The sequence below is a fragment of the Lonchura striata genome, chromosome 3, assembly GCF_046129695.1.
Source record: "Lonchura striata isolate bLonStr1 chromosome 3, bLonStr1.mat, whole genome shotgun sequence".
In the NCBI taxonomy this organism is placed as follows: Eukaryota; Metazoa; Chordata; class Aves; order Passeriformes; family Estrildidae; genus Lonchura; species Lonchura striata.
The window spans coordinates 109,551,096-109,571,584 of record NC_134605.1 but is presented as its reverse complement, the minus strand read 5'-3'; positions in this window follow the sequence as shown (position 1 = coordinate 109,571,584).

Here is a 20,489-nt window from a genome sequence, read left to right as displayed (position 1 = left end):
TGCAGGAACATTTTATAAGTTTATCCTTGACAGACCAAGGGGAAAATTTTACAATCCACTGTAATGTGTGTTGGAATATGTGACACAGGAGGCACTGCCTGCAATTAGAGGGCAGGGGATGACTGGGGTGAGAGCTGGTAAAAGTTTTGGGGTGTACATGGAAGATCACTGCTTGAATCTTCTATTGTTTTTCTGAGTCACCTTGGAAAAATTACCCACCTGATCATTGCTCTGCTCCTCATGCTCTGCTCCTCTGCTCCTCATGTGTGGTTTATATGTTTCTTTTATTTTTATGTCTTACCTATTTGCAACGCTGGCTCTTCAGGGTGAACACTGAGTCTTGCCAAGCAACTGCACATTGCTTGAGGGAATGGGAGCCTTGATTTAAGCTTAAGGTCACACTCAAAACACAAAAAGTACAAGTTTTGTATCTGTTTTTGGAAAATATGCAACATACAGAATGAAACTTAAATCGCGAAGACCTGCCTAAAGACTTGTTCCACTTTAACTTTTTCTGAGAGACTTGATATGCCACATCCTGCCTGTAGGTTCATGTAAAGTCCAAGAATATGACACTGTGACTGGCCCTTCCATGGCTTGAAAAGGTGAAATAAGAAGACCAATAGAAAGTTTAGACTTTATCAGCTGATCTGCACTGGTAAATGAAATTCTGCCCAGTAAGTGTAGTTATTTAAACTGAATGTGAAGGGGGAAGGGGACAATATCAGGTTTCCCCATGAGAAGCTGTGGGATGACACACCAGGGTGAGAAGGATGAAGTGCTTAGAGAGGGCCCTCACCTTGTTTTTCTGGGATGTGCTGACTGCACTGCAGAACAAAAATCTTACAGATCTGAGCCAGGTGACAGGAGCCAACAGGGAAACACCAGGAAAATTCCTCAAAAGAATGAGGGGGTGTTCCTTTAGGGAGGTGACACAGTTGACAGAGCAGCTGAGGGAACAAGAACTCAGTTTTATTTCTCACAGCCACCAGGAGAGCAAATGCTCTGAGGAGAATTGGGAGGAACGAGTGTTTAAATGCCACATGGTCTGTGGAGTTGCAATTTTTTCCATAAGTGGATCATCTAGGACATTTCTCTTAAATAACAGCACTCTAACCTGGGGTGCCAGATATACCATTGGTGTAAATCAGCACAACTCTCAAAGGACATGTGTTGATTTTACACCCACTGGACATGTGGCTCAGCCAGTCTGTGATTTTTAGCACTTAGTTTTCTTCATGAACAGAAAATAAAATTATCATTTGCCAGTGATAAGGATATCTTTAATCAGGAACTAGGACCTACTGTACTGCTAAGTGCCAAAAAGACAGTCCTTAATTTAGAAACATCTTGGTGTAGCATAGAAGGACTCCATGAATGCAGGAAATGGATGAAATAAAGCAAAGTGATAATGAAAGAATGTTGAAGTGTTCAATTTTATGTGGACATGACTTATTTAGGGATTTAACAGTGAATTAAGAGAATTATTTTGTTTTTCTAAATGTATATTCAAGTGCAAACATTTTTGTGGAGTCAAATTCTGGTCTCAGTTCCATCTGTAAGAATAAAAAGCAGGTCAATAGAGCGATGCTATCACAAAGCTGAGATGTGACTCCAGAAAATTATTCTTGAATAGATGTAGAATAGGAGAGTTATTAGTTTGATATCTCAGTTTTAAATTATTTCTAAGACTGTCCTGTGGAAGTAAAATGAACTTGAAAAGGTATTATAAAGAAAAATCCATTTACATCTTTTGTACAGAAAGAACCTGTTGAATGACATTTAGAAGAGGATTAAAGTTGATTTCTTACAAGCAGTAGAATAATCAGGTTTCTAAGCTAAAGTGGAATTAAGGTCCTTCAATTCATCTGCAAAGCTGACTGAAGTTGAATCATCATTCGGTAATTTACATGTCATTTACAGGGGCATTCATTGTGCTTTTAGTACTGTAAATATGATCTGAACAGCTTTTGATCTTTTGCAGCATTTGCAGGAACATATTATTGTTTCTGAGAAAAAAAGGAAGACTTTTATTAAAAAAAAACCTCAACGCTTTTTTTACAATGTCAAAACAAATGTGTCAACCAAATGGTAATATCTGCACTAGTTTCATTTATCTGCACACGGCAGTTGTGAGGTTTAATGATTGTTTGTCACAAAAATACATTTTAAGAGGAGCAAGCAGATTGCTGAGTAGCAAACATGTTTTATGGAATATGTAACATTGTAAACACATTTTTGTTTCAATAGGGTTTACAGAGGTTTGCAAAATGAATGTGTACATATAAAATGAGAAGTAGACAAAGCTTGTATTTTCCTACCTAAGAATTTTGCTTTCATTTGTTTTTGACAGGGAGATTAATTTGCTACCATTAAAATTCACACCTTCATGCTTTTTTATAGTCTTTTCTCACCTTTTGAACTGGGACTAACTCTTCTGACAATTATTTGACCACAGCCCCCATAGTAAGAGAACCTCCCACATTTCCCACAACTGCCAACCTTGTTTATCTTGTCAATTGTCTTTTGAAGGATCAGATCTTTAGCTGTGCCAAAGCCCAGGGAAGTCAATGAAAAGATTCCCAAAGGCTTTGAATCAGTCTCTGTCAGCAAAGCACCACTAACTTCAATGGAATTACACCAATTTACTCCAGCTGAAGATTTGAGCTGGTGTTTAATACTTCACTCATCACCATTCTGACTGGGGTTCATCCCAAATATTTCTTGGAGGCACAAAAAGAGAGATGTTCAAACCAGAGTTTTGGCTGGGGGTAGATAGAAGAAGGTGGTTATCATTCAGAAAGATAATGTTCCAGTTAAATATTTTATTGAATAAACTATTGGGAAACTTTGGATATGCTTGTGGGATGATGATGTAGAACAAATCTCGATCTGAACAGCATTGTTGTTGTGGATTATAGAGGAGATAGTAGTAATATTTATCATATGTTATTGACAACTATCATTCTGAGAACAGCCAAATTAGTATCTAGACACCTTTTAAAATTGTATCTTTTTGTCCATAAAATTATTTCATTCCTCTTGCTGACTAAGGCTGATATGGTAGCTACACAAAAGACAGGAGTTGGTTGCCAATCAGATAACATGGATAGCTTTACTAATATGATTATTATGACTCAATCTCACAACACAAAAGCTAATTAAAATAATGGAAACCAATATTAAATATCTTTAAATAGTTATCTAGGATCCTGTCAGTGGAAATGGACTGAAGCCTTTTGACTCTGCTTACTCAGGCATAAATTTTAAGTCCTGCTGAATTACCTTTTTGACTTTCTGAATATTTTCATTGGTGGTCCAATGAGAATGTTGCATCAATTCCTTTATTTAGGGAGCAGAAATTGGGCAGGTTGAATCCCAAAAATACTGATCTCATTTGCTATTAAAAGATGAACACATTTATAGTCTTAGGAGAAATGCTGCCTCATATTGGCAGTTTCCTTTACCTTAAGAGAAAGATATCACATGGATATGGATTTTGAGTTTTAAGCCTGACTAAGCCTCAGTTTATATTCATTAACGAAGATTAATAAAATTAAAACAAAGCAGTTCTAATTAAATGAAAAATATTAGATAATAATCTGTCCATTATATGAAGAGGAAAAAGCTTAAAGTTTTGGAGTGATGTAAAAGACATAGAGGTCAAAATCTTGACATTTTTAGGTTCAAAAGATTGTGAAATATTATTGGCTTTGAAACCAAGACCTCACACTTGCCTTTAAATACCCTTGCTCCAGATAAATGCATCACAACACATCTGAAATTCATGTCAATGTGCACTGGTGTTCACACTCATATCTGACATATATCTGTCTGGAACAGGTCTAGGAAGTTCAATGTCTTTCTCCACTTCATGCTGTCTACCATTCCCTTCCATCTGCCTGAATATTTGCAAGATTTGTGATCAGCTTGAATACATTAATTATCAAGTTTAGAAGTGTAAAGCTCCTCAGTTTCCTAAATGACTTCTTGCATTTCTTCTCAGAACTTTATCTTCTAGATATTTTTGTTGTGTGTTTTCTGGGAAAAAACCCAACCAAAACACAAATAAAAACCACCCTCAGCAAAACCTGAGTTCATTGTCTTAGAGATGCCTTTTCTTAAAATGTCTGTGAGTCTCTCCCTTGTGTACTCTAGTTTCATGTCCTTCATCAACTTACAGGTGAAATCCAGCATGAATAGGATGGCTGTGATATCAATTTTACAATATTCTTATTAAATACTAAGCACTCTCTCACCTCTCTGTTACGGTGTGTGCACAACATCATCATCTTTTCCCATCCAGACACTCATACTTCAGCCAGGAATTCTACAATATTCAGTTTGAGTTCCTTCAGATGGACAACTCAGAGCTGAGCAACCTTTCCTTCTTTCCACAAACCTGTCAAAAGCAGCAGAGATTTATTTCAGGCATGCCCTGGCTGATCTGTTCTGTTACTGTCACTTATTTCACATCCAAAACGTCTTTTCCCTGTCTTCTCTCATATCTTACCTCTATGTCTTTCAAAACACTCTCAGATCTTGTTTTTGGAAGGCAACAGCCTCATTGCTTGCTCTTTATTAAATGAGCTTTTTTTCTGTTATCAGGTTCTGGTAGTCCTGTCTCACCAACTTAAAACCACCCTGCAGATGCCCACAAGCATTGGGTACACCTCTAAGTCATACTATGTCTATAATAAAGGAAGGAGTTTTCCCTTCCCCAGAGCTGAAGGAATTAGAAAGGACAAGTGCTTGCAGAGAAGCAGAGGCTGTGAGACAGGAACATCCTCAGCTACCATCAGGTGTCCTGCGTGGCTGGTGTCTGACAGGAGAGCAGTGTAGGATGTCTCCAGGCACAGACAACCCATGTACCTGACATCCGGATGTCAGGCAAGAAGAAGTGAAGCAGCCAGTTGGATTTAATCTGTTGGAGTTAAGAAATGAAACCAGACATGGGAACTCTTGTGTTTTCTCCCACACAGGCATTGCTTTAGATTAGAAAGAAAACTACCCTCCCCCTGCCCCCCTTTTTCTGCTCTCTTGGAATGGACACACACATCTGACCTAGGACCTTCTTCATTGCATAGCTGAAGCTTCAAATTCAAATGAAGATATAAGTGTGGGACATCTTTGGAGATGTGGGAAAATATGAATTTATGGGGTTTTTTTGTGCATATGTGTGTGTGTGCATGTAAGTGTGTAAAATGCTCTAAAGAACAGACAAATATCTTACTTCCCATGCTGGGGCACACTCTATGTTTAGGAAGATCTTTCAACCCAAACTATTCTGTGATTCTATGATATTGATGCTTCTGAGAGAAAAGTGGTCACATAAAATAAGGAAAAAGTTTAATTTATAGTCCCTTTTTTTTTGTTTCTCCAGTTTCTCTACCATGTTGGAGGAGCTAGTATTATAGTGAAAATAAATCATCAGAGGATTTAGATATCTAGTGGTTCATCTCAAGCCCATGGGCAGCTCATCTGTAACTTTTGGTTGCCCCAAGAAAAACGTACACTGCTCATCTGTTTCAATGAATATTGATATGCAATTCATATCCCTTCAGCATTTCTTCAGATCCTCAGCCCTCAAGCAAATCCCCCAAAGGAAATGATTTGTTTGGTCAGATTCCCACAGGCTTGATCTTTAGTGATGCTTGACAACTTTTGTGCCAAAAAGCTGAATGTTTTTTGGTTTATTATCTGTCAACTGTGTTTAGCTGTAAGTGACAGACAGAAATTGTCTCGGACACCATCAGGGCCACTCTTGGCTATGTTTCCTTGGCTGAATTCTTTTCAGCAATTTACTGGAAGGCATTTTTCATAGTTAAAGGAACTGGAAATGCCTCTACCTGGCTTGTTCCATGCAACTGTTGAGCTTTGCACCATTTTTTTCACCATGAATGGCTCTTTTCTACTTCTCAGATGCTTTGAGCATCTGTTTAGGCTTGGATGAGTTGGTCCCTGAAGATTCCTGCCTCAGCAATAACTTTAGAGACATCCCATGTGCTTGCCTAGACAAAATAAAGCATTCAACTTTCAAACAGCTCTGTTTAGAGAGGGTGAATCTCATCCTAAGTTGGAAATGTTATATTTTGGAAGATGCAAATGCAAAACTTTCCCCCACTTCGTCTGCTCCTAATTGTTCTTTTCACTGCTTGCTGGTGCTTCATGTTCCTCCTTGTTGCAGATGACTGCCAACTGCTTTTCATTTACCAAACAAATGGATTATGGCACCATTTCAATGGACTGATTTAATATTCTATTTCAAGAGAAATTCTCCTCGAGATTTTGGCTTTGATTCATTGATGTGGGGAAATTGCCTTGTTGGTAAATACGTTTTTTATAAAGCATCTAAAGACCTTTAGAAAGAATTGCCTGAACTGATTGTTTCTCTCATTTGTGATATTACTCAGTCCATTAAAGCACTCAGGGGTGGCTTTTTAGATTTATAGCAGCCCAAGCTCTCTTCTGCCTTGCTCTGGGTTTGCAGAACTAACACAGCTGAACAATTGCACTACCAATAAAACAACTGATGCTGTGGTTAAATGGAAGCACCTGGATTTAGGAAACCAGGGTTCAATTTTATCTTTGGAATGGGCATTCTCATCCTTAGTGTCTCTATATAATTTCAAAAACCTGTGTCCTTTGATTTCATAAAGAATTGTCTCAGTTCACTCCAACTCACAGAGATCACCAGTATGGACAAAGGTACATCATTCTTGATGATATCCTTGGAGACCTGTCCCAGGAGTGTAAAACTAGGAAAATTTTGCTTGAAATAGCTTTTACTTCATCTGTAGAATGTGGTGCAACCACTTGGTAATTCTGGTCTTTTTTCTTGTCTATTCCAATTAACTGAAAATCTTCACCTCTTGAAATCAGAGAAAAAAAAAAAAAAACTTGGAAAAAATTTTGCAATTTAGGATGTGGAAAGTGGAAAAGACCAAAAATATTGTGTTTAGGTGCCAGTCATGCTATGGTGGCCTCAAGACTTATACATTCCTTAGCAGACGAGACCTCTTTCTTATCCTTTTGTTGGAACTATTATTTAAGAATCATGCAGATTGTTTCAGTTTTCACCCACAGGGGCTGTGAAAACAATTGTTTTCCTTTTTGAAAGTTGTGATCATAGAATATACATCCAAAGAAATGTATTTACAGGAATATAAATAGGAATATAAATACATAGGCTGAATAATACCAAATCCTATGTTTACTACTTTCTTAAAAAAAATCCAAAATTAAAAACCCCTTCTTTCTAGATTATTTGAAGATTAAAAATTACCTAGGTCTGAATTGAAAGCTTTAATTCTATGTTTAATTCACTGCTAAGCAGTGTTGGAAGAACACTGTATAAGGAAAATTTCTGAGAGTAAGAACAGAATTCATACTTTGCTAACATCTGAGGGACAACTATTTTCCCTGATGAGTCCTGTCTTGTAATTGTGATTTTTTGGACTGCAATTCCCACGTGAAAAAACACATATATATGCACATACAACCTCACACTACACTTTTGGCAGCTAAATGGAAAAGACTGATTTTATATAACTTTTTACATGTTATTCCAAGTAGCACAAGATGCTGTTCTCTGAAGACTAAAGGCAATTTGTAGCAATCTTCATCCCTTACTTTGGTAAGTCACCAGTTTCATATATTTTATGTTAACTCAAAGGAAGTTTATGTTACAAAAACCCAGAACTATCTCCTGGGTCACAACATAACTGGTGAAAGCTGCAGCAGATCTGTTCTTTTTCCTTCCCACTATCATGGCAGGCTGCAGGCATAAGCAGAGCAAACAGATTCCTGAGGGAGCAGATGCCAAACCTGATTCACTTTCTACTTTGCCTGTGATTGTGACCAGGAATTGAGCAAACCCAGCCCTAATGACAATAGAATATTTCTAAACAGGCCACAATTACATGCCAAAATTCAAAATTAATCCTCATGGTTAATGACTCTGCTAAATTATTGGCCACATTTTAGCAGCAATTATTCAAAGTCCTTAATCTTCAGTGTTATTCACAGATAAGATGACAAATAGAATCCTTCTGTACTTAAAAAATGAGATTAACAAAGTAAATATCATGCTTATATACTTGACAGTGTCAGGACCTAAATTCTAATGGGAAGAAAAATGGTTTCCATGGGTGTAGCTGGAGGAAGAATTTGGCGTTGGGTTGCCATTCTCAAAAGGAAGAATATTTTTTTTACAACAATTTACCTTCCTCAATCAGAATTAGGCTAGATTATTTCCTGAATATAGACAAGATCAAAGATAAAAACTCTTTTTCCATGACAAAGATTCAGAATTATGAGATTTTAAGAGGTGCAAGACCAACCACATCAATGAAAACAGGAGAGAAAGTGTGCAGCACCAACCAAATTTGTGCAATAATTAATCACAAAACACTTTGTCTTCAAACTGAACTACAGCAGTGCAGTACTGGGTGAATTTTACCCTCAGAACCCTGCTTTGCACAAGGTACTGTGAGGCTTAATTAATGAGGCTTTGTATTGTGGTTGGAGATCCTTAGATAAAAGCAATGGATACACAAGTGGAAAAAACAAACAAATTAACAGAAAGGGAACAGGAAAATAATAAATCTCTACATGAGCTTGCCAGAATTAAGATGCCATTATTTCAGCTGTGATTAAAGGATACAAGCCTTAAGAAACTGAAACAGTGAGTTTCCTCTGTGGCAGAACACTGTGAGTTTGTGACATAAAATAGGGTTGTTGAGTTGATTAACAATGGTGTCTTTAAAAAAAAAAAAAAGCACCAGCTTCCTATTCACATTCAGTTTAAATAATTAAAATGGTATTTACAAATGCTGCTAGGATCTTTTGTTATTTCGTTTGGCATGTGTTGCTCTTTTTTTTTCCTTTTTTTTTTTTTCGGGGCTAATAAGTAAATTGCAAACATGCATTATTCTTCACCATTCTCCACTCACTTTCCTCCCACTGGCAACCAATCTACCAGAATTTTCTTCCATTCCCATTAATTGGTCCTTAGAGAATCTCCCTCGCATACCTTTGCAGTGACAGTCAGGGAACATTTCTTAGTAATACTGAGTCAGAAGCCCTGTGATAGCTCACAAGTCACATATTGAACTGGAGCTGTACTACTCCCTTCCATTATGTTTAATGCATGAGGCTTCTGAAATGGCATGGCTCAGGTGATGGATCATACTTTTCCTTACAGAGTATCATGACTTTCTCTGGTTATTTCTTTAAGATTTTTTTTTATTATTATTATTATTCCTAAAGCAGTGATTGCCTGGCAGTCCATATCAAGCACAGTGGCATGGCAAGGAGGATAACCTCATGTTCATCGAGGTTGCAAAATCCCAGTGTCTGAAGCTTTACGGGGAAAATATAATAAATAAATAAATAAAATAGTCCTGTCTCACAGACACTCCTATTTTTAACATCTTTGAAAATTTTGGGCTGGGAAGTTTCAGTACATTATGGAATCCACAGGGTCTTGCAAAGTTTAAGCAATCCATGACATTTTTTATTTTAAATGCGTGTTGCTCAGCAGTGCTGCAAGGTCCCAGGTGAAATCAGGTGTCTGCTGTGCAGACACATACAAAATAAAAAATCTTCGCTACCCCAAAGACTTCAAATATGATGAGAGAAGCAATTATTCTCACTTTTCAGAGAAGGAATTAACATGCAGAATGATGAAGTGTTATTTAGAGACAACCTTCTATATATGTCCAATTTATTTGCTGTGTGGGTTTAGTAAACTAGGTACTGAAATCAGTGGGGTGGTTCACACTGGTGCAAGCTTCCCACAGCTGCTATCAAAACACAGACCTTAGAAACCAAGGGTGAAATTTATTATCTGTAACTGTAGGAATGAGCATAATTTTATCCTCCTCTGGATGCACTGAATCCATGATAGATCTTTACCTGCTTAATTTTCAGCTGCCAGTCCAGAAAGGTGAATGTCCAATTAATTTGTGTTACATCTGCTAGCCCCAGACAGATGTCTTATACCCTGTAAAGCAGCTCAAAAGCCACTTTGTGCTCTGCAATGTATTTTTAGATGTAAACTAGAGGAAATTGGATTAACTATATAACTGTGGAGAGAGCCAATAGAGAAAGCTGAACATCTCCAGCAGATTATTTGGCCCTTCTAAATAGATGTATGTAGAAAAGATGGGATGGTTCACATTCTGGAGGTGCTTAGCTCTTTCCACTAAGAGCAGAGGAAAGTTAGAGGCTTGTGTTACACGGGATACACATCACTGGGTTACCTAAATTCATCTGACACCCTCCTCACATGACTGATAAAGCCCAAGTAGATAAAGCTCCGTTGCATGTTTCCCTCTTCTTCTACTACACTCAACACTGAAACCATAGAAGGACTTGAAGTTCTTATCTGAAGATATAAAACCATAGTGAGACTCTATACAAGAGCAAAGCATTCTACAGAGCAAGAAAAAAAATCTTATGATACACTTAAATACAAATCCTTTGGAGGGTCTATAATTAACTTCAAGTCATACAGATGTTCTTACAGTGAATTTTTACCTTGCCAAGGCCTCTATGTAGATAATAATAATTTTTTTGGAACTAATAATTTGTGATACAATGATGGAAAATACTCATATTACATCAGAATGTCTTTTTCTAAAAATATTATCGAAGACCACAGCTATTGCACAAACAAGACAAATGTGTTTATTGTTATGTATAGGAAAACTAAAGGACAGATATTTTCTCATATTATTTTCTGTGTTCTTTCTCAAGATGGATTGCAATTACTTTTGGCTTACTTTCTACCTAAAATCAGTGCCTGGGAATAAGGTGATGGGCTCTCAGCTGCGATTTTGTTGATAGCAATTGTTTTGCCAAGTTTCCTTATGGGTGGTGTTCATCTCTAGATTAGGAATTCAGAATTCACAGAGCACTGTCTGTGTTTGGCTTCTCAGGGTAGTGAGGAAGTTTCAGTGTAGTGACCTTTTTCATCTTAATTCCTACAGGTCTTCAAGGTAGGAGGCTGTCACTGAGAAAATATCCTGAGTGTGAGAAGCCTGTGTGTTTACTTTCTGTATATACAAGAACAAAGACATATACTTTGTTTTTTTTATTTCTTTTTTTTTTTTTTCTTTTCTTTTTCTCATGCCCTTGAAACTGTTTTATTTGGCCTGTCTGGGTTTTATTTGGCACCTATTCCAACTTATTAGACAAAGCCAGGGTTTGATTCTAAACACTGGAACTTGGTCATCTGAGCATTTTAATTATTAATGAATCATTTTGGCCTGATCTAGCTAGCAGTCTCCAAAATAATTCCTAGACATGGTCAAATGTCAGCATGGGTCAGAGATCATTCTGAACTGGTAATTTAAGTGTAGTCACTGTGTCTTAAAAGGATGTGTTGTCTCAAAGTCAGAGAATAGACCCCGGGAATCTTCAGTATATCCATAAAGAAGGGAACATTTTAAATCCAAATCAAATAAAAATGCCATACTTCTCTCTTTTATAGACACATATCCAGAGATTATAAAAAGATGATCCATACTCAGAGTTTTAAGAGGAAAAGAGCAAATTCTTTGACAATATTCTATAGAAAAATATGCAGGATTGACACAAATGTATACCAAAGTTGTTCTCCTAATGACAAACATCTCAGTTGAAGCCCAAGTGTTTGGGTAAAATCATTCCAATGCATAAGAGTCTGATCAATTATCAAAGGGGCCAGTGATCCTCACAGGCCTCTCTGATTGGAATTGCCAAAACATTCCAGTTTCTGTAGCCAAAGGCAGCAGCCAGTATCAGGATTAGTTACCTTGGCTCCCCCAGTTTCATCCTGGATGATTTTATGACAGATGGGTCAATCTGCCTTTGGTTTGAAACTGGAGGGGTGATTCATTTTTTATCACAAGTTTATGGTGAAAAACCATAACCATTGTTACTGCTCCTCATGAATCCCACAGTTAAGAACATCAGCCTTGTTTTGAAAAAAATATTTGTGCTGAAGTAACACTGTTTCCTTCTTTCCCTCATCTCTTTGTGCCTCCTTATCTCACTGTAACAAAAAATCAGTTGCTATTTTTGAGTCAAAGACATGATTCTTACAGCTTGTATAAATCTGGTCTGTCTAAATTCAAACAATTCATTTTTTTTTTTTTTTTCACCTATTTGACATGGAATCACAGAAATCACAGAAAATCCAGTATTGTCTTTACAGCCGTTCAGGTTCTCATGTGAGTTTGGGTGGGGTTGTGAAGATGTCATTACCACCAGTCAGCAAGTCTGTGACAAGATTCTGTCTGCAAGAGAAACTGAATATAAAAAACAAGAGATGGGGTAGAATGAGAAAGGAAAAGACCTCCAAAGTGATCAGGTCCAACCTGTGGCCAGTCATCACCTTGTCAATGAGATCATGGCACCAAGTGCCATGTCCAGTCCTTTCCTGAACACTTACAGGGATGGTAACTCCACCACCTCTCTGGGAAATCCATCCCAAGCAATTGACAGCCCTTTCAATGAAGAAATTCTTCCTGAAACATGCAAAACAGTAAAAATTAACCCTCCTTGACATGAAACATGTTCATGCAGCAATTTTTGTTTTGACACCACAGTTTTAAGATGGAAGATCTTGATGCCCAAACTGGGAGCTCAAGGTAAGTCATTAATGGAAAGATGTCAACCAGCTGAGTCTTACCCCACACAGAACTCAAAACCCAAACCCACCAGGCAGTCATGTAAACATGCTATGAGTCCACATGGAATGATTCCTACCTTTCTGCTTTCATGTTGTAGACAAACTAGAACTTCTCTCTCCAACTGGAGAATGAAATCCACTACTAAGTACCTGATGATAATTAGGTGCTAAAAATTTATATGACTTAAATGAAAAAAAGGGAAAATTCACAGAGAAGAAACCAATAATTTCTTAATGTGTGGATAACATGACTCAAGAATTTTATTTGCCATGAATTGCTGAAATATATATTTAAAGGGAGTACTATTGAAGGAAGCATCTTCCATCTATTTTCTATCTTCCATCTATCTTCTATCTTCTATTCTCATCAAGGAACCTGCATTGGGAGCAGTTATTAGGTACAATTATGGAGATATATGAAGATGGAGATGCTTGGCCAGTCTCTATAAAAATTTATTTTTCCTCCTGGTCTGAGCCTAATGGTTCCTGCTGGTCCTGATGTATCTCACTCAGTCTTCAAAGCTGACTGATATGTGACAATACCATGAAGTACATAAATCATATTAATACCTTTTTTGACAGTGCCTGGAGTTGTGACCCTTGTAACTGTTTGAATTAGACCAATGTAGAACATGTTAGTCTAATGTTCTCTCTACTTGCTGGTGGCCATTGTGGAAAAAATTAATTACACTGTAAAAATGACATGCATTTAGACCAGCTATCTGTATGACTGTTAATGCCAATCTTGCCTCATTTTGTAGTATGTGTCATCTGTGGGTTGAGTCATGGATTTTTGGGGCAGGGAATGGGAATCAGTGAGTAGGATCAGATTTGCAATAAGTTTTATTGGTTTTGCAGTATTTTCTTTGTCTTTAGGTCAAAATATGACTCAAATGCTTCAGAATTATTGGAAATGGATTCCAGATAGAATTATTCTAATGTAATGCTGATTACATTAGAAATGTCTGAAATGTAAAATTCTATCTCTGAGCTGCACACCCCAGACTACTTTTGTGGTCAATGGAGAGGAATGGGTCTCTTGAGGCTGTGACTGATGTCACCAAAAGCAGAAGGTTCAAGTAGGTCAAATGAATCAAGCCTGAATGTGTCTGTTTCCTTCAAGGGCAGATGCAGATGTCTCCACTAGAGAAGTCTAAAGTAACCCTGAAATGCTATTCCCTCCTTCCACAGTTCAGAAGCACAAGCCATGCTTGTCTAACTCACAGTCAGATTATTCTGAGTTCCACTAAAAACATCAGAGAGACCTGACTGAACCTCATCATCTCTCTCAGCACGTTGTCTCCCATAGCTGGCAAAAAGCAGATGCCCAGGGAAAACCCATAAAACCAGGGCAACATATTATATTTTCTTCAACTTCCTTCCCAGCCTCTAAACCAACTGTAGCTTCAGAACACCCTAAGCCAGACATGTTTCTGATGTGTTCAGTGATCTATGAATGTGCCCCATTTTCCTGAAAACCAAAGTTTAGAACCATACACAGTGACCTTCTGGAACCTTCTCTAATTTCAGTGCATTGGAAAGTAATTTAGGGTCTTTGGGATGTGACACTGCATGTTTTATCTGTTAAAAACTGGTTTTACTTTCAGAATTTCTTTGCCATAATTGCAATTGTTAAAGTGTTCCTCCATTTTCTTCTTGAAATTCTGGCATTTATTCATAGTTGAATGATAGAATCACAGAACGGTTTGTGTTGAAAGAGATCTTGAAAATCATTTTGTTCCACCCCCTGCCATGAGCAGGGACACCATCCACTATCCCAGGTTACTTCATATCCCATGTAACCTGGTCTTGGACACTTCCAGGGATCCAGGGGCAGCCACAGCTTCTCTGTGTTAGTGCCAATTGGGCTTCAAAACTCAGTAAAGGCTGGAAAGTTAAAGAATGATGAACAGTTAGGCCTGGTATATGGAAATTTTTGTGAGGATGTTCTGAAGTAGAAGGGGAAGTAATAAACTAAATAGGTGAAAGCTGAGTCACTCTGAGTGGGTGAAGGGCTGAGAATAAGATCTACTTAACCCCATTGCAGACCTTGACAGTAGAGTTAGAGACAATGAATTGATCATGAAATTGTCTAGAGAATAACTTCTAAGAGAAATATAAAAATAACTTTTGTGGAAGCTAGGGAAGATACAGAAAAGGAGAGAGATAGAGATTTTTGCAAGTCAGGTTCAGGAAGAGTGACGCTCATGATGTTCAGTGAAAAAACTCACTTTTTTTTTTTTGTAATGGGTTCAGTTATGAAGAGAAAAAATACAGTACAGTCAAGTCATGGTCAAGAGGAAAGAAAGCACATAGAAAAGTAAAATGTTTGTGAAGATCTTGTAAAGGTAAAAAAAAAAATATGAACAAAGGAAGGTCGTTATTATCAGCTGGGTGATAATTTTGAGGCTTTCCCTTCTCTGTTCTTTTTTAACCTCTTTATTTCTACTGCAAAGATCCCATTTCCCACCTGCTCTGCAAGACTCCTATGACTTTGTGCCTCTTTCCTGTCCTTTCTGTGATCTAACTGAATTATCTGCATCTTCTCTATCTCTGCTAATTTCCAAATCTCTTGCTGCACCTTTCAAACACCAGAACTGTCAGTCACAGCCTGACTACCACATTTCAGAGCCATAAGCAAAACCTAACCTAAAAAGTGATTTGAAATCCCCATTTTATACCAATATCTCTTTCACAGACTGGTTTGGAAAGCTTTGTTCCATCTGTTGTTCCTCTGTTACTTGCTCTGTTTGAATTTCATTATCTGTGGTTAACATACAAAAGTATTGAAATCCCCCATGAAAGCTTTTACTTAGGGATACTTCTGCCTTTAATAAATATTGACAATGATTTTGTGTATTTTCAAGAATCTCATAGAATTTAATACAAAATTATATTCAAGTTACAGATAGTAACAGGATTTTTTTTATCCATAAACCAAGAGAATAGTTTCTCTGTAAGAATTGTAAATTCTCTAGAATCCTACCAATTTTTGCAGCCTAATTTTAGTCATTTTCAAATAGTTAGAGTGCTTTCACATAACATTAGACTAAGTGGCAGCAGATTTCCATTATTAATGACATACTGCGACAGTGCATAGCTACAAGCAATTATTGGGAGATTGACAATGGGCAATGAAAATAAATTAGCTAATTCAAGCTACACAGCAAATACTTTCACATAACCAGCAGCATCTTCAAAACCAGGGTAGATGATCTGCAAACAGTTCAAAATTCTCCACAAATACTGTTTACAGCAGACAATGTGTTGACAATCAGACAAGACTGAGATTAAATAGGGTCTGGCCCTATTTGTTATTTTTGTTTGCCAAACATTCCTTTTATAAAATACACTATATTTGGGTTTATTTTGTTGTTCACACATCTCACATGAGTATCACTTTTTAATTAGCAACACTAATGAGGGCATATGACTCAAAAATCATATTAAAATCTTTGCTGTTTAAACAGCCCAGATTTGCAAATATCTCAGCAAAACGACCATGTCATTTCATATCAAAACACCCTCATCACCTTCTCTAAACCCTCTTGTCCTGAAGGAGAATGTATTTCAGCATCATATATATGAAAAAACAAGTAAAGCAATGTCTTCAGTAGGAAAAAAAAAAGCATCCAAAATCCCAATTCCACGTCTATGGAAATATTTTTTATTCTCATTTCTATTAGGTGAACTAATGATACAGCAGTTGAGCTGGATCTATAATGACTTACACTATTCCTACCTTACAGAACTTTCCAGTGGTCCATGCTGGCAGATATTTGGTGTGGTCTGTTCCCAGGAAGGAAATAATACTTCCCATATGTAGGTATAGAGGAGCCCTTATAGAGTATTTTGATTTTATCCTATCTTAGTCCCACAAAAATGGACATGAAACATCCTTATCACTCCTGTTGAAGAATTTTATTCAATGAAAAGCAGACCACAAACACAAATTTTAGACTTGTCACATATTTCTGGTCTCAGAAATGCTGTTTACTGCTAGTTGTATAAGGAGAACAGCATCACTCCTACAGAAAACAAGGGATGATGTTGGTCTTGTTGCTCTAGGTTGAGACCAAACATACATTTGATATATGTAGCACTGTCAAAGTGGGGGGACTTATATTGCTGCAGTGCTTAAATGTTTTTTAGCTTTTAAAAGTAATGGTAGTAACACCCCTTCAGAGAACAGAATATTGACAATATACAATGCAATTTCTTCACTGAAATAGTGGTTAAGCATTGAAACAGGCTCCCCAGAGAAGTGCTGGAGTCAACTTTCTCAGAGGCATTAGAAAAATGGATAGACATGGCACTTTGTCATATGGCTTAGTGAGCATGATATTGGGTCTTGATGGACTTGAAGGTCTTTTCCAGCCTTAATGATTCTGTGATTCTATATTGGTTGGACAGGGTAGATGCTTTCTCTCATTCTCCAAACATTCCACTTCTTTGCAACAGAATAAAGGAATTCATTCTGCTATGCTCATTTTTTCTAGAGATAAACCTGGGAGTCATTGGCAAAAAATGGGTCAGGGCTCTGGAGTCCCTGGCCCTGACAATGCCAGCTGCAGGACAAAAAAACCATCAGGAATACAGAGATGCAACTTGTAGTGTGGTGTTGGGCTGAGGAAAGCATTTCCATGTTCTTCTGAGCTTTGCCTGCTCACTTTTAGGTTTGCAGAGACACTTCATAATACATGGCAGTTCCAGGGATGCAGTGAGGAAGACAGTGAAGAAGACACTGTCAGTGTTTTGTCTATTTAGTAGTTATCTCTAACACAGATATTTTAAAGATACTTCCAGGAAGCTCCTCCTCTTCCTCTTCATCCCCCTTGGCTTACACCTCCATGGGCTTTTGTTCCAGCACTAAGCAAGAAAATATTTGATCTTTAGCTCATTCATGGTCTCGAAAGCAGGTCAGAGCACCAGATTTCAATCCTTTGGTTCTTCCAGTTTCTTGGTAAGACCTTGCTCTGGCACTGCTTCATCTCCTGCTTTTTGTGTCTCTTGCTCATTTATTTGGCAAACTCCTGGAGGCAAGGACAGTTTCTTGTTGGCTGTGCATGGAGTGTCTGGACCACCAGAGGCTCTGAACAAGACAGTGCCAGAGACAACAAAAATAACCAGATAATAAACTGTTCAATTAAGGTAACAGAACTGCCTTGAAAATGGGGATTTTTAAACAAACACAGCTAAAAATGGACTTTATTTCAGTGTTTTTAACAGCTGCTTCTTTAATTGCTCAGATTTAGGTTTTCATGAAAATTAAACATTTTTGTAAAATAATAAAACAAAAGTTGACAGAAAATAGAAAAAGTGCTGCTTTAATTTTAAAAATTAAAACACATTTCAGAAATCCAAATAAATGTAACAAAAGCAAGAAAAAAAATCATTTAATCTAATAAATCAAACCAGATATTTCAGAAATCCATAAAGTATTAGGGCTTAAAATACATAATATGATGAAGTAGAACAGCATTCTAGACAAAATGCGTGTACTTTGACTTTTGTGATAGACAATCATAGAATCTTATGATGGTTTGGCTTAGAAGGGACCTCAAAGTTCATCTCATTCCAACCTCCCTGCTGGGAATACCTTGCACCACACCAGGTTGCTCAAAGTCCCATCCAATCTGGCCTTGAACACTTCATTTAATGTCTTCAGAAACACCTTTTTTTTAGACCCTGTTTGTTTTCCCTCATTTGCGTCAGTCAGGGTAAAGAATTCCTGAATTGAGAATCTCTGAGAAAATCAGCTCTCTTAGAATATCCTTCAAATGAAGAGCTGTTGACCTTCGAAGTTCATTGCCAGTGTTTTATTGTGGTGTATGGCGTGTGATGTTCCACCTCATGGCTGGGAGCTCTGGGCAGGATTGGAATGGACGTTCCACAACACCTTGAGTCACTCTCACCACCAGGATTATCACAGCCCAGCCTGGTATTTAATATTCTTTTTGTAGGCATGAGCAATTTGCACAGAATCTTCAGTGATCCAGGTTCCAGTCCTCCCAGCTCAACAGGAATTCCATGTCTGAAATAAAAAGGAATTTAGACTGGAATCCAGTTTTTGGTGTGTAAAGCAGAAACCATGGCCACACTTCAGCAAAGAACTTCTGCTTAAACACATGAGTAATTCATTCTAAAAGATCACTGCTCTGCTTTACTACAACATGAGCTTAAATAACAAAATTAGGGCCAAAAGCCATATTTTTTTTTCTCTGTGTAGACCAGTTATTATTTTTCTCTCTCACACAGATGATAGACATGCTTTATATAATAATAGTAATAATAATAATAATGATAATAATAACAATACAATAACAACAAAATTTAGTAATGCTGTGAAAGCCTCTTTGCTGTTTTTCCTTTAATGTGAAATGTATTCAAATCTTTTAAAGATGGACTACATAAATCCTTACTAAGATATAATGTTTATTTCTGAAATGAAAATTCAGTGTTATCCTACATGCCAAATATATAATAATTTATATCATGCTTCTTACACACACTGTGACCATATTGAAAGCAGAGTTTCCAAGGCCCTGTCTTAATCTTCATTTTTCTTTTCAACAAGGAAGCAGATATTGGATGGAAAAAGCAATAATATAAAGCCAAGCAACAATGTGAGTCAACACAAACTGATTATTTGCACACATTTTCCTGAATCCTAATTGCTTTCAGTGTTCTCAAAACACCATTAGATGGAGAAATAACAACTTTCATCATACAGTAAAAGGCAATTACACCAACTTGGAAAAGATACCTTGGGAATCTTCATATCAAGCTTGATTTACCCTGATGTTCTGCAAACATGTGTACCAATCACAACAGTTTTGACTCAACTCCAACACAAAATAGAGTTCCCAGAAGTTCATTGGAGGTAAAGCTACATTTTCACAGTGGTCCCTTCTGGCCTTTAATCTATTAATCATGGTCTTTTTAGATTAAAGCACCAAAATTGCCTACACACCCCATCTTCTGATTTCCTCCCACTCATTTTTCTATAGCCTTTCTTGTTCTATATTTAAACTCCATGTCCCTTTCCAGCTCTAACATATGCACTGCATTCTTCTTGACTTATCTGAATGTGCTTGGGATATTGGAGAGCCTGTACATACCAGAAGAATATTTCTGAATAATATGAATTTCTAATTGTCACTTTCAGCACAAGAAATAATGTGCTTTATTACTGAATGAGCAAAGCCTGTCCAGGTTTATTCAGCAGAGTAATTCAAGTAGAGCCAGTGGGGAAAAACCCATCTGGGATCAGAAATCCCAAATAACTGGGAAAGTTGTTCCATGATTTTACTTGGAACAACTATGGCAGTAGTTACTATTGCTTCCAGAAGCAAAAAGTGTTGCTTAAGAGATTTATTAAACCATGAATCCTGATACCTCCTTTTGCAAGTATAGCTATATAAGGAATTAAAAAGCTGATTTTCTTCACTGTGCTGGTCAGAGACAGACACCAGCTTTATGGGCAAAATAACCTGCACCAATGATAAATATATTTATCTTTCAGAGAGGCAAAGAAGGAGGAGGATCTATAGGAATTACTGGTTCAACTACACCACTCTAAGTTATCTGTCAATAGAGTCCTTGTCTGCTTTGCCTGTGTCAAAAAACATCTCTATGAACACATCAAAAGCATGTGTGGACATTGTCCTATTAAAATCAAGGGAACTTGCTGCAGACTGTGGCTGGAATTTGTTTGCATTCACACTGAACACACCAGGTAGAAATACAGACCAGACCAGATGCAAACCCAGGAACATTCTGTGGTGTCAAGATGCATCTCAGCCCTGGC